The sequence below is a fragment of the Podarcis filfolensis genome, assembly GCF_964270895.1.
Source record: "Podarcis filfolensis genome assembly, chromosome: 6".
NCBI classification, from domain to species: Eukaryota; Metazoa; Chordata; class Lepidosauria; order Squamata; family Lacertidae; genus Podarcis; species Podarcis filfolensis.
In genome coordinates, this window is record NC_139609.1 from 12,069,586 (window position 1) to 12,079,720 (window position 10,135).

The 10,135-nt window shown below is 44.9% G+C and overlaps 1 long non-coding RNA gene across 1 annotated transcript in view; it reads left to right on the top strand.

The window, feature by feature from the left end:
* Nucleotides 1–1,624: 1,624 nt before the first annotated feature.
* The window catches only part of LOC310765314, a 197,672-nt gene continuing 189,161 nt past the window's right edge, over nucleotides 1,625–10,135 (top strand). Inside the window, exon 1 of the long non-coding RNA XR_014549522.1 lies at nucleotides 1,625–1,839. This is a non-coding gene — a long non-coding RNA (uncharacterized lncRNA). The remainder of the gene's footprint in view (nucleotides 1,840–10,135) is intronic.

Below are 10,135 nucleotides of genomic sequence, written 5' to 3' on the forward strand. Positions count from 1 at the left end.
ATACAAACCGGTATAATCCTGACTCCATGGGAGGATGAAACATATGACACAATCCATCTCTCTTCCTAATTTCTGAACCCACAAATGATTTCAGCACTTTTGTTTGAAAAACAAAGACCTGAAGACTGAGAATATATAACAGGAAGTAAAAATGGCCCCATAAAGTATGAGATAGAATTTGCTTTCAGCACTGTGAATGGGCGGACCTCGTTTGCTCTGCTCTAGAGAGCAGTGCAATTTTGTAGTTCAGATTTTTCCAAGCTGCTGGAATGGACGCCAATCTTTTATTTCAGATGTCGTCTACCTGGCTCATCCTGAGAACTTGCTTAACCAAAGGGATTCTGGTCACGTTTGGAAGCTTCAGCAATCACGTCAGCATCTGAGCATTTACGCAGAGGTCTGTACTGATGCAGCAATGATAATCGTGACATTCCACAGCCTCCAACATTGGAGATGTTTTCCAGACTGTGGCCAAATTGTGTTGGATACTGGCATCTCCTCTATCTGGCAAGGTTCCACCACGAGAAGAAGACCTGTAAACGTCTCTGAACTTCCTTTATAAAAATATAATTATACAGTGTCTTTCATGAGCACTTAGGCAAATTACATATGACTCCTGACCTGCAGCACTGCTGTTAAAATTATATGTATCATAGTTGTACGCAATTAACCTAACCTGTATATAACATAAAAGGTTATTACATAACAAACACAAGTAGATTTGGTGGACTTACAGAGCACTTTACAGAAATTATTGGCCCAAAGCACTAGTTCTCAAACTCCACTCCCCACCCGCCACCATGGACTATTTGAAAATTGCTGCTGGTCTTAGCAGACCAGCTAATATTTTTCTGTTTCTTACAGCAATTGGAATGCAGTGTGCTGCATGCTGTATGATTTACCGTTGTACTTTTGTTGCTTCTTTTCTTTCTTATATTGTATTTTATTTCATCACAGTTTGCATTCCCCAGAATCCAAAGAGTAATGCAACATGAGAAAGAAAAAGAGCAAAATACATTTATTTGCCCGTTTTTATTTCATAAAATGTATATGCCACTTGGTAGAGATAAAACGATAAAATCAAGAAAGAGTGACAACGATGCTTCAGAACATACAGAAAGTTAAAATACTGAAACAGATTAAAATTCACCTGAATGAAGTTCACAGGATACTGGTGGTCACCTGACCACAGTCTGGGAACCCCTTGGCCTTTTCTTCTCCCGAAGATATCCTGTAAGGCAGAGGAGGCAGAGGATCAGAGTTTTCCTTCTCCTAGATGGGCAAACTTCCCAGGTTGATGAGCCCCATCTGCCCTCCACTTTCCTCTACAGCACATGCAGAAAACACCTTCTCAACCTCTGGCCCACTATTGGTCTTGTGTGCAGGGGAAGTAAGTCCCTGTTCTGCCACCACTTTCTCTTTAATTCAGATGAAGTCTGCTCCCCCCCCCCCCAACTTGCTGGAAGAGCTTCATAGTTTAGGGAGATCATAGGCAGAGATATTCAACTGTGGTCCTTCAGTTGTTGGGATTACAACAGCTGTTGGCCACAATGTCTGATGGAAGTTGTAGTTCAGAATCTGGAGAGCCACAAATTCACCATCCTATAAAACATATTTTCCCTGAATGAATGTGAAGTATATACAGTGGTACCTTGGGTTAAGTACTTAATTCGTTCCGGAGGTCCGTTCTTAACCTGAAACTGTTCTTAACCTGAAGCACCACTTTAGCTAATGGGGCCTCCTGCTGCCGCCGTGTTCTCATCCTGAAGCAAAGTTCTTAACCCGAGGTAATATTGCTGGGTTAGCGGAGTCTGTAACCTGAAGCGTATGTAACCTGAGGTACCACTGTACTTTGAAATTATTACAACTGAAAATGGGTGGTTACTCCATTTCTGGTTGGCTCAGTATACAAAGAACTAATATTTCATAGTTTTATATTTATTTCAAAGACCTCTGAATTGTATTGTTGGATGATTCAGTTTTATGAAAGAACTAGAATTTTATTAGCGGAACATTGTATAATTATGTGTCTTAATTAATTACTCATGTCCAGACTCTTAGCAACTCTCGTTCTTATTGCTAAACAGAGGAAGTTAGTGTTGCCTCAGTAACAGCAAATGCAGTTCTTAATTACATGTTAGAACCAGAAACAAAAGAACTGCTTCTTAACAGGGTGGTTAAAACAGTAAAATGGTAAATGCAACTGCAAAGTGATGCACAATTGGGGGGGGCGGAATTATATTTCACATATATGCTCATGGGGTGGGTTAGCTCATACTGGCTGTCCAGGAATGAGACCTTGGGCTTGTAGCGGATAGCGTGATGAAGATGTCAAAAAAACATGTGGCAGCTGTGAAATAGGTGAATGCCATGCTAGGAATCCTTAGGGCATAGGTAGATTGAGAATAACCCTGCCATTATCACAATGCTATTAATACAAACGTATGGTGTGATTATGGGACACTGTGATCTAAACAACTCAGCCTCTTGGGCTTGCTGATCAAAAGGTCGGTGGTTCAAATTCCCGCGATGGGGTGAGCTCCCGTTGCTCAGTCCCAGCTCCTGCCAACCTAGCAGTTTGAAAGCAAGTCAAAGTGCAAGTAGATAAATAGGTACCACTCTGGCGGGAAGGTAAATGGCATTTCCGTGCACTGCTCTGGTTTTGCCAGAAGTAGCTTAGTCATGCTGGCCACATGACCCAGAAAAACTGTCTGCAGAAGCAGACAAACACCACTTCCCTCGGCCAGTAAAGTGAGATGAGCGCTGCAACCCCAGAGTCATTCGCGACTGGACTGAACTCTCAGGGGTCCCTTTACCTTTACCTTATGGTGTGATTACACTTGGAATACTGTACTATGAACTGTTCTGGTATGCTCACCTCAAAAAGGGTATTGTAAGAGCTGGAAAAGGTTCAGAAATGAGGAAGCAAAAAGATTGAGGGGATGAAGCAAGCTGTGAGGAAAGGTTGCAACATTTAGGGCTTTTTGGTTCAGAGAAAAGGCAAGTAAGTGGGGATGTTATAGAGGTGTGTAAAATTACTCATGGTGTGAATAAAGTGAGGAAAAGATTGCGGGCCAAGTCACAGAGCTATCCTCCCCACCCCCAAGCCAGCGACCAGCTGACCTGTGGCAGAACAGACTCAGGTAGACAACCGATGGGATTGAAAATGGCCACAACCTTATTGATTACAGGTGTCAGTGGGTCTTTGGCTCAGGCATTGGGTGTATATCCATTTCAGCCTCCTGTTGGAGGGCTAGAGGGACTCTGGTGGTGCTGTGGTCTAAACCACTGAGCCTCTTGGGCTTGCCAATCAGAAGGTTGGCAGTTCGAATCCCTGCAAAGGGGTGAACTCCTGTTGCTCTGTCCCAGTTCCTGCCAACATAGCAGTTCGAAAGCACACCAGTGAAAGTAGATAAATAGGTACCGTTCCGGCGGGAAGGTAAACAGCATTTCCGTGCGCTCTGGTTTCTGTCACGGTGTCCCATTGCACCAGAAGTGGCTTAGTCCTGCTAGCAACATGACCCGGAAAGCTGTCTCTGGACAAACGCCGACTCCCTCAGCCTGAAAGCAAGATGAGTGCCGCAACCCCATAGTTCCTTTGACTGGACTTAATCGTCCAGGGGTCCTTTACCTTTTTTGGGAGGGCCTGAAACCACTGCAGGTCGAGCCAGGATTTTAGCACAACTTGCCCTTTTAGGTGTTGCTGCTCAGCTAGTCTTGGCTGTGAACAGTAAAGGAATTCTCAAAGCCCTGGGTCCTGATTGGCTCATTTGAACCCAGCTACTGGTTGGGAGGTAATGCCCCTATGGTTGTAACGGCATTTCCACTCAGCCAGTGACCAGGCGGATGTGGCTGGCTGGGAAGGAGGTGGAGAGCAAAGGTTTGCAACTGACGCCCATCAGGGAAGCAATGAGCATCCATTTTCACCCTCTCCCATAACGTTAAGACTTGGGGACATCCGATCAAGCTGAAGGTTTGATGATTCCCGCCAGACAAAAGAAAGTGCTTCTTTCCATGCAGAATTCATTGCTTGTCGAGGTCCCCAAGCCACCCCCAAATTAATTCACACTTCGCACAGGCATTTTTGTTTAAGGTTTTTTGGCATAATTTTGGCCACAACTTTATTAAAATACATAAATGTGAGTGGTTGATTAGGCATTGGTTGCGACTATCTGTCCCCGCCCAGGGACAGAACTGACATCTGCACCCCTGCGAAGTCAGTAAGGGAAAACATTTTGGGGAGAAACTGGAGCTCCAAGACAGTTCTCTCCCCCCCCCCCAACCCAGTTTCCCCAATTATATAAATAAATATATATATATATTTAAAAAACACCATGAGTCTCCAGTGTGGTTTCTTGGGTTACTTGTCCAATAATAGAAAGAAGAAGTATGAGGGAAAGAGGAATAGATTCCAAATTTTATGGAATATGCAGAAATGGCGGAACTTACCGGAAGAATCCGAAACCATGGTAACAAACTTTTTATAAAAGAATGGAAGTGGTTTACTCAACATTTACAGATAAATTGTAAACAGATAAAAACATTGGCAGGATTATTGTAATAACCTGCAGTTTCATAAGAGTATATATTTACAGTAGAGAATTAAATGAGCAAGTTAAATGAACCTGGATATGTACATGATATAAAAAAATAAATGTTAGGAACCGCAGAAAGAGGGAGAAGGAAGGAAGTCCAATTTTGAAATGTTAAAATGATTGTCAAACTAATGAAATGTTGAAATTTGAAAAGTATAAATGAAAAACTGGGGGAAAACCCAAAAAGAAAAGAAAGATAGATGGACCTTTGACCTGAACCAGCAGAGCGATTCTTGGCTTCTTATTAACTGGAGCACATTTCACATTCAGAACAGGAATCATCATAGAACCGTAGGATTGAAGAGTTGCAATGCAGGAATTTTTTTTTGCCCAAAGTGGGGACTGAAGTCACAACCCTGAAACCAAGAGTCTCATGCTCTATCCACGGTGCAATCCCAGCAGAGGAAGACCCAGGGGCGTATTACCCATAGAGGCTAGTGGCGCTGGGCACCAGGGCACCAAGTCCTGGAGGGCGCCAGGGAAGAGGCAGAGGCTGGACGCAGCACCTCCCGGCATCAGCTCACCGCCCTCGCCCGCCTCCGCCATGCCATGCCAAAGCAGCGCTGCACCCGGAGGCTCCATCTGCCGTGGCCACCGCGGCATGAAGCGTCCAGCTGAGCCAGGAGGTGCCGCGTTGAGTCTCCGCCAATTCCCCGCCGGAGAAGCCGCCCTCCAGCCGCTGCCCGCCTCCTCCAGCCCCACTGGCAGTGCCATCCTCCCTAAAAAAATCTGGGAAACGGGGGGTGCTGGGGGAGCTTTGCACCATGGTGCCGGATAATAATAATAATATAATAATAATAATTTATTATTTATACCCCGCCCATCTGGCTGAGTTTCCCCAGCCACTCTGGGCGGCTTTAAAAACAATACAGCATTAAATATTAAAAACTTCCCTAAACAGGGCTGCCTTCAGATGCCTTTTAAAGATAAGATAGCTGCTTATTTCCTTCACATCTGAAGGAAGGGCATTCCACAGGGCGGGTGCCACTACCGAGAAGGCCCTCTGTCTGGTTCCCTGTAACTTCACTTCTCGCAAAGTTTGGTAGTTATTTTTCTCTTTGACATCTGGTGGGAGGGCGTTCCACAGGGTGGGTGCCACTACCGAGAAGGCCCTCTGGTTCCCTGTAACCTCACTTCTCACAATGAGGGAACCGCCAGAAGGCCCCCGGCGCTAGATCTCAGTGTCTGGGCTGAACGATGGGGGTGGAGATGCTCCTTCAGGTATACAGGACCGAGGCTGTTTAGGGCTTTAAAGGTCAGCACCAACACTTTGAATTGTGCTCGGAAACGTATTGGGAGCCAATGCAGATCTCTCAGGACTGGTGTTATGTGGTCCCAGCGGCCACTCCCAGTCACCAGTCTAGCTGCCGCATTCTGGATTAATTCTGGATATGCTTAAGACGACCTTAAAAAGAACAGCTGCATTCAGAGAAGGGGGGTCACCACTTCTTAGCTGTGTCCCCCACCACCCAATGGCTGTTCACTTAAATGCTTGTTCCCTAAGGGGCAAACACACTGTTGTCCTGGGAATGTTAAAATGCATTTCATTTCAACGGCTGCCTCCCTGTGCATGATTCAGTCTCTAGAGGGGCAAGCATGTTGGTTGACTGCAAGAGACAAGCCTGAGGTGGAACAGCAAATGCCACTGCCCGCCTGTCCCATCCAACGTGGAACTGTGGCGAGACGAGGGCTCCATAAATCGCTCAGAGGTAAGGTATCAGGCTGAAGTCACTTTTCACTTTCGCAAGTCGCTGCTCGGAGCGCTGATTGCCCTGCAGTGGTGATGAAAGGGTGGAGCATTCACTCAAAGGAATGCGAAAAAAGAAACCCACAATAAAATGAAAATGAATGGGTGTTAAAAAATGATTAGCTAGCAGGACAGGTCTGAACAAAGAAGGCACACCTATGATTCCTGTCTCCTGATGTCCAAAATAAAGGTATACACCTGGTTACCAGGAGAACGCACAAGAAAAACAAAGAGAAAACACCTCTGGGCTTGGCTGGATGGTGATTTCCCTCTATTCAAATAAGGAGGGTTTTTGGAGGAGTTGTAGCTTCTTGGTGGGGGTGTACAGCGGAGGTTCCCAATTCAGCTTCCAGTTAAAAGGATCTCATAGAGATTCTTCAAAATATGTCTACCTGACACTGCTTACTACAGCACTCCACAGCAGTTTTGAGGATGACACAGGGTGTGGTGGGAAGAGAAGTCCAGTTGCACAAGCCAACGTCATTCCGCCTGCACATTCATTTCGTTGAATACCACCCAAAACGTTATTTCACATACAAGTTACCTCATCAAGGACCATACCTCCTCACTGGTTGCTAAGCGATGATCCCAAATAACCCTCCTGGTTGGCTGTGTTTAACACCGACAGGGTTAACTCTTAAATTGCAAACTGAATGGTTGCTGCTGTTGCACTTCCACAAAAATTGCATCCTTCCCTCTGTGTCCTGTATGGCAAATTAGACAACAACAGCTTCAAGGGGAAATGGAGGTAGTGATAAGGGTTAAAGCTTCTTTCTCCCAGATCTGTATGTGTCTGTCTGTCTGTCCATCCATCCATCCATCCATGGCCAATCTCTCCAAAAACTTCCATACCAAATATATCCTGACTCTGGCTTGGCCTTTAGGAGTCCCTGAATTGAACAGTAAAGCAGCAATCATGACTTCCATTGTCACAATTCCCAGCCAGATGCAACTCATGTTGGGGAATAAACAGAACTGATCACATGAATAATGGTAAACGCCAGCCTCGCTTTAACTCCTGTACCCAGAAATAAAATCTAAATCTGCAATTATTCATCTTGCACGGGCCAAAAGAGAGACAGGTGACCTACATGAGTCAGTAGATCAGATATGATCCAGTATGACAGTTCTTGTTGAATGGGAAAGTTGGGATGCAATGCACAATTATGCACTTGAGTTTACAGTCTGGCTCCCAATGTTTGGCTTTGAAGTCCTACATCAACCTCTGGCTTCATGAGAAATCACTTTCTCGCAGTACAATAGGTTTTATTTCATCAAACCATGGCCTGACCCTCATGTTGACACAACGTCTGAGTTGTAATCATAACTGGTGCATAATATATGTTTCTCGGGCATGCAACGGGCACATTCTTGCCCCAATGCATCATCCCAGGCCTGCCCATGCCCAAAGGGAAGGCGGGTCCCTTCAATAGCATCTCCATTCATCATTCTGAGATGCACCAGAAATGCAAAGCAGTGAACCCCTCTCATCCCCAAGCCTCTTTCTCAGTTACCCAGATCTGAGTTTTTAAGCAGCATCTGTTATGGCTACAGAGAATTGTTACGATTCCAGCAGCTGTGGCTTGTGTAGACCATACTCATTCTTTAGGACAGGGTATTGCAGGGGTTATCTCTCTTTTTTTTCTGCAGTGGGGGATTTCAAAGAATCATAGAGTTGGAAGGGACAGTGAGGGTCATCTAGTCAAACACTGCACAATACAGTTGAAATATACTTGGAGTTGAGTGTGGATTTCATGCTCTTTATTCACCTCATAGTAGTGAGGAATGAAAGTTCCCCCAAAATATCTGCTTTATTTACATTATTTACACAATGGGCTGCACGTGATTGGCTAATTCTGGGATTCTCCTGTAGGTCAATCGGGTTGCGGATTCACTTCCACCTGGAGCTGAATTGGGTGGCTCCTGTGGACCAATCATACTGCTGCATTGTTCTAGGACCAATCAGACTGGGGGGCCACTAGGTGGTGCATCGGAAGATGGCTGACAATAACATCTCTCCGACCCACACGAGGTAATTTGGAGGCTATGATGGGGGTAATTAGCCTCCTTAACCCCCCCAGGATTGTGGGGGGGACGGCCCTTGCCTGCTGTGCCCTATACCACCCCCAAATTTGTGGGGGTGGGGGCACTAGGCACAAAGCCCTCCTGTGGGATTCCGGCACTCCTGGACGCCGTCCCTGATTCGCGCCGCTAGTTGCAAGCATCTTCAAAAGAAACAATTTGGACGAGATAAATTGCACATGCTTCAAGGAAAAAGGGGAGTAAAGACTGCTGACAGAAGAGATCTCTGATAACAAGACAAGAATAAAATATGAGAAGATACGTCAAGATACGGTATGACTGAGGGGGGAGGGGGGGAAAAACCTGCCTTCCTTTTTCTTATGTGATTTAACAAGAATCCCCTCCCCTAATGAGTCAGAAACTAAGGACTTAAGCTGTGGATTTAAGGCTGTGTGGAGATAAACTTTCGAACCAAAGCAATGTTTCAAGATGAAGCTGGAAAGCTAAGAGTTTTGGAATGACGCAGTTAAAAATGCCGTCGCCATTTTGGGAGGCATGGTTGGAGCTCTTGGGTCTGGGAGGAGAAAGAGAGAAATAGAGTTCTTTACATATCGTGGATCAACTTCTCGGTGGGACTTAAGAGCGACAAATGCCAAATTTATGATGGAAAGAGCGATGTTATCTACGAAGGAGATATATGGAAACCATCTGGACTTAGTGGAGGAACGGGAAATCCACACAAGATTATTATTTTGCTTATCGGCTTAAGGAGACTAACAGAAGAGATCGTAAAGGAAAAATAGAAATTATATGAACAAGATATGATGTGGAAACACCAAGATAAGACTGGATAGAATTATGAATTTTGTTTGGACTGATTGGGACTGATTTGGACATTAACGCAGTAATAAGAAGATGATCTGAATCCCCCTTTGGATCTTGAAGTATGGGTTCCCCCAACAAAATTTAAAAATTTGGCTTTGTAATTTGGAATTTATGTGATGTGATTTAATTTGATGTGATTGGCCAGTTAATAAAAATTATTTTTTTAAAAAAAAATAGGACCAATCAGACTGCTGCATTCTGGACCCTATTGTTCTAGGACCAATCAGACTGCTGCATTTTGGATCCTATTCGACCCAATACATAACAATAGTAATCTTTCACCCAGTGTGTGGCTCGAACCCACAACCCTGAAATTAAAAGTCCTATGCTCTACCAACTGAGCTGTTCAGGGTTTTTCATTTCCCCACTGCTGCCTTGCTGCTCTAAAAAAAATGTTGTGTTCATTGGAGGTTTTAGAAAGATCAACAATGCTCTCCATGACACACCTTCTAATACAAATGAAAGTCTTTGTGGTGTTGAAGAGCATTTATTTTAACGATCTTCTGGAAAAATTACCCCATGTGAAAAGAGGGAAGTAAACATCAGGCAAGGTACATGGCGTGCCTTTTGCAATTTACCTTCCTGAATCAACAATGCATGCACAATAGTCACCTCCCACACTGTTCTGCATCCATTCATCATGCGTTCAGTGTGAGGTTTCTGGTCAGCTTCCTACCAATGCACATGGGACCACCTCTCCTGGTATGTCCCACAGAGGAACTTATGGTCTTCAATCAAAAACATCCTGAAGGTCCCAGGCCACAGAGAGGTTAGGCTGGCCTCAACCAGAGCCAGGGCTTTTTCGGCTGTGGCTCCAATCTGGTGGAACGCTCTGTCAGAAGAGACTAGGGCCCTGCGGGACTTGACATCTTTCCGCAGGGCCTGC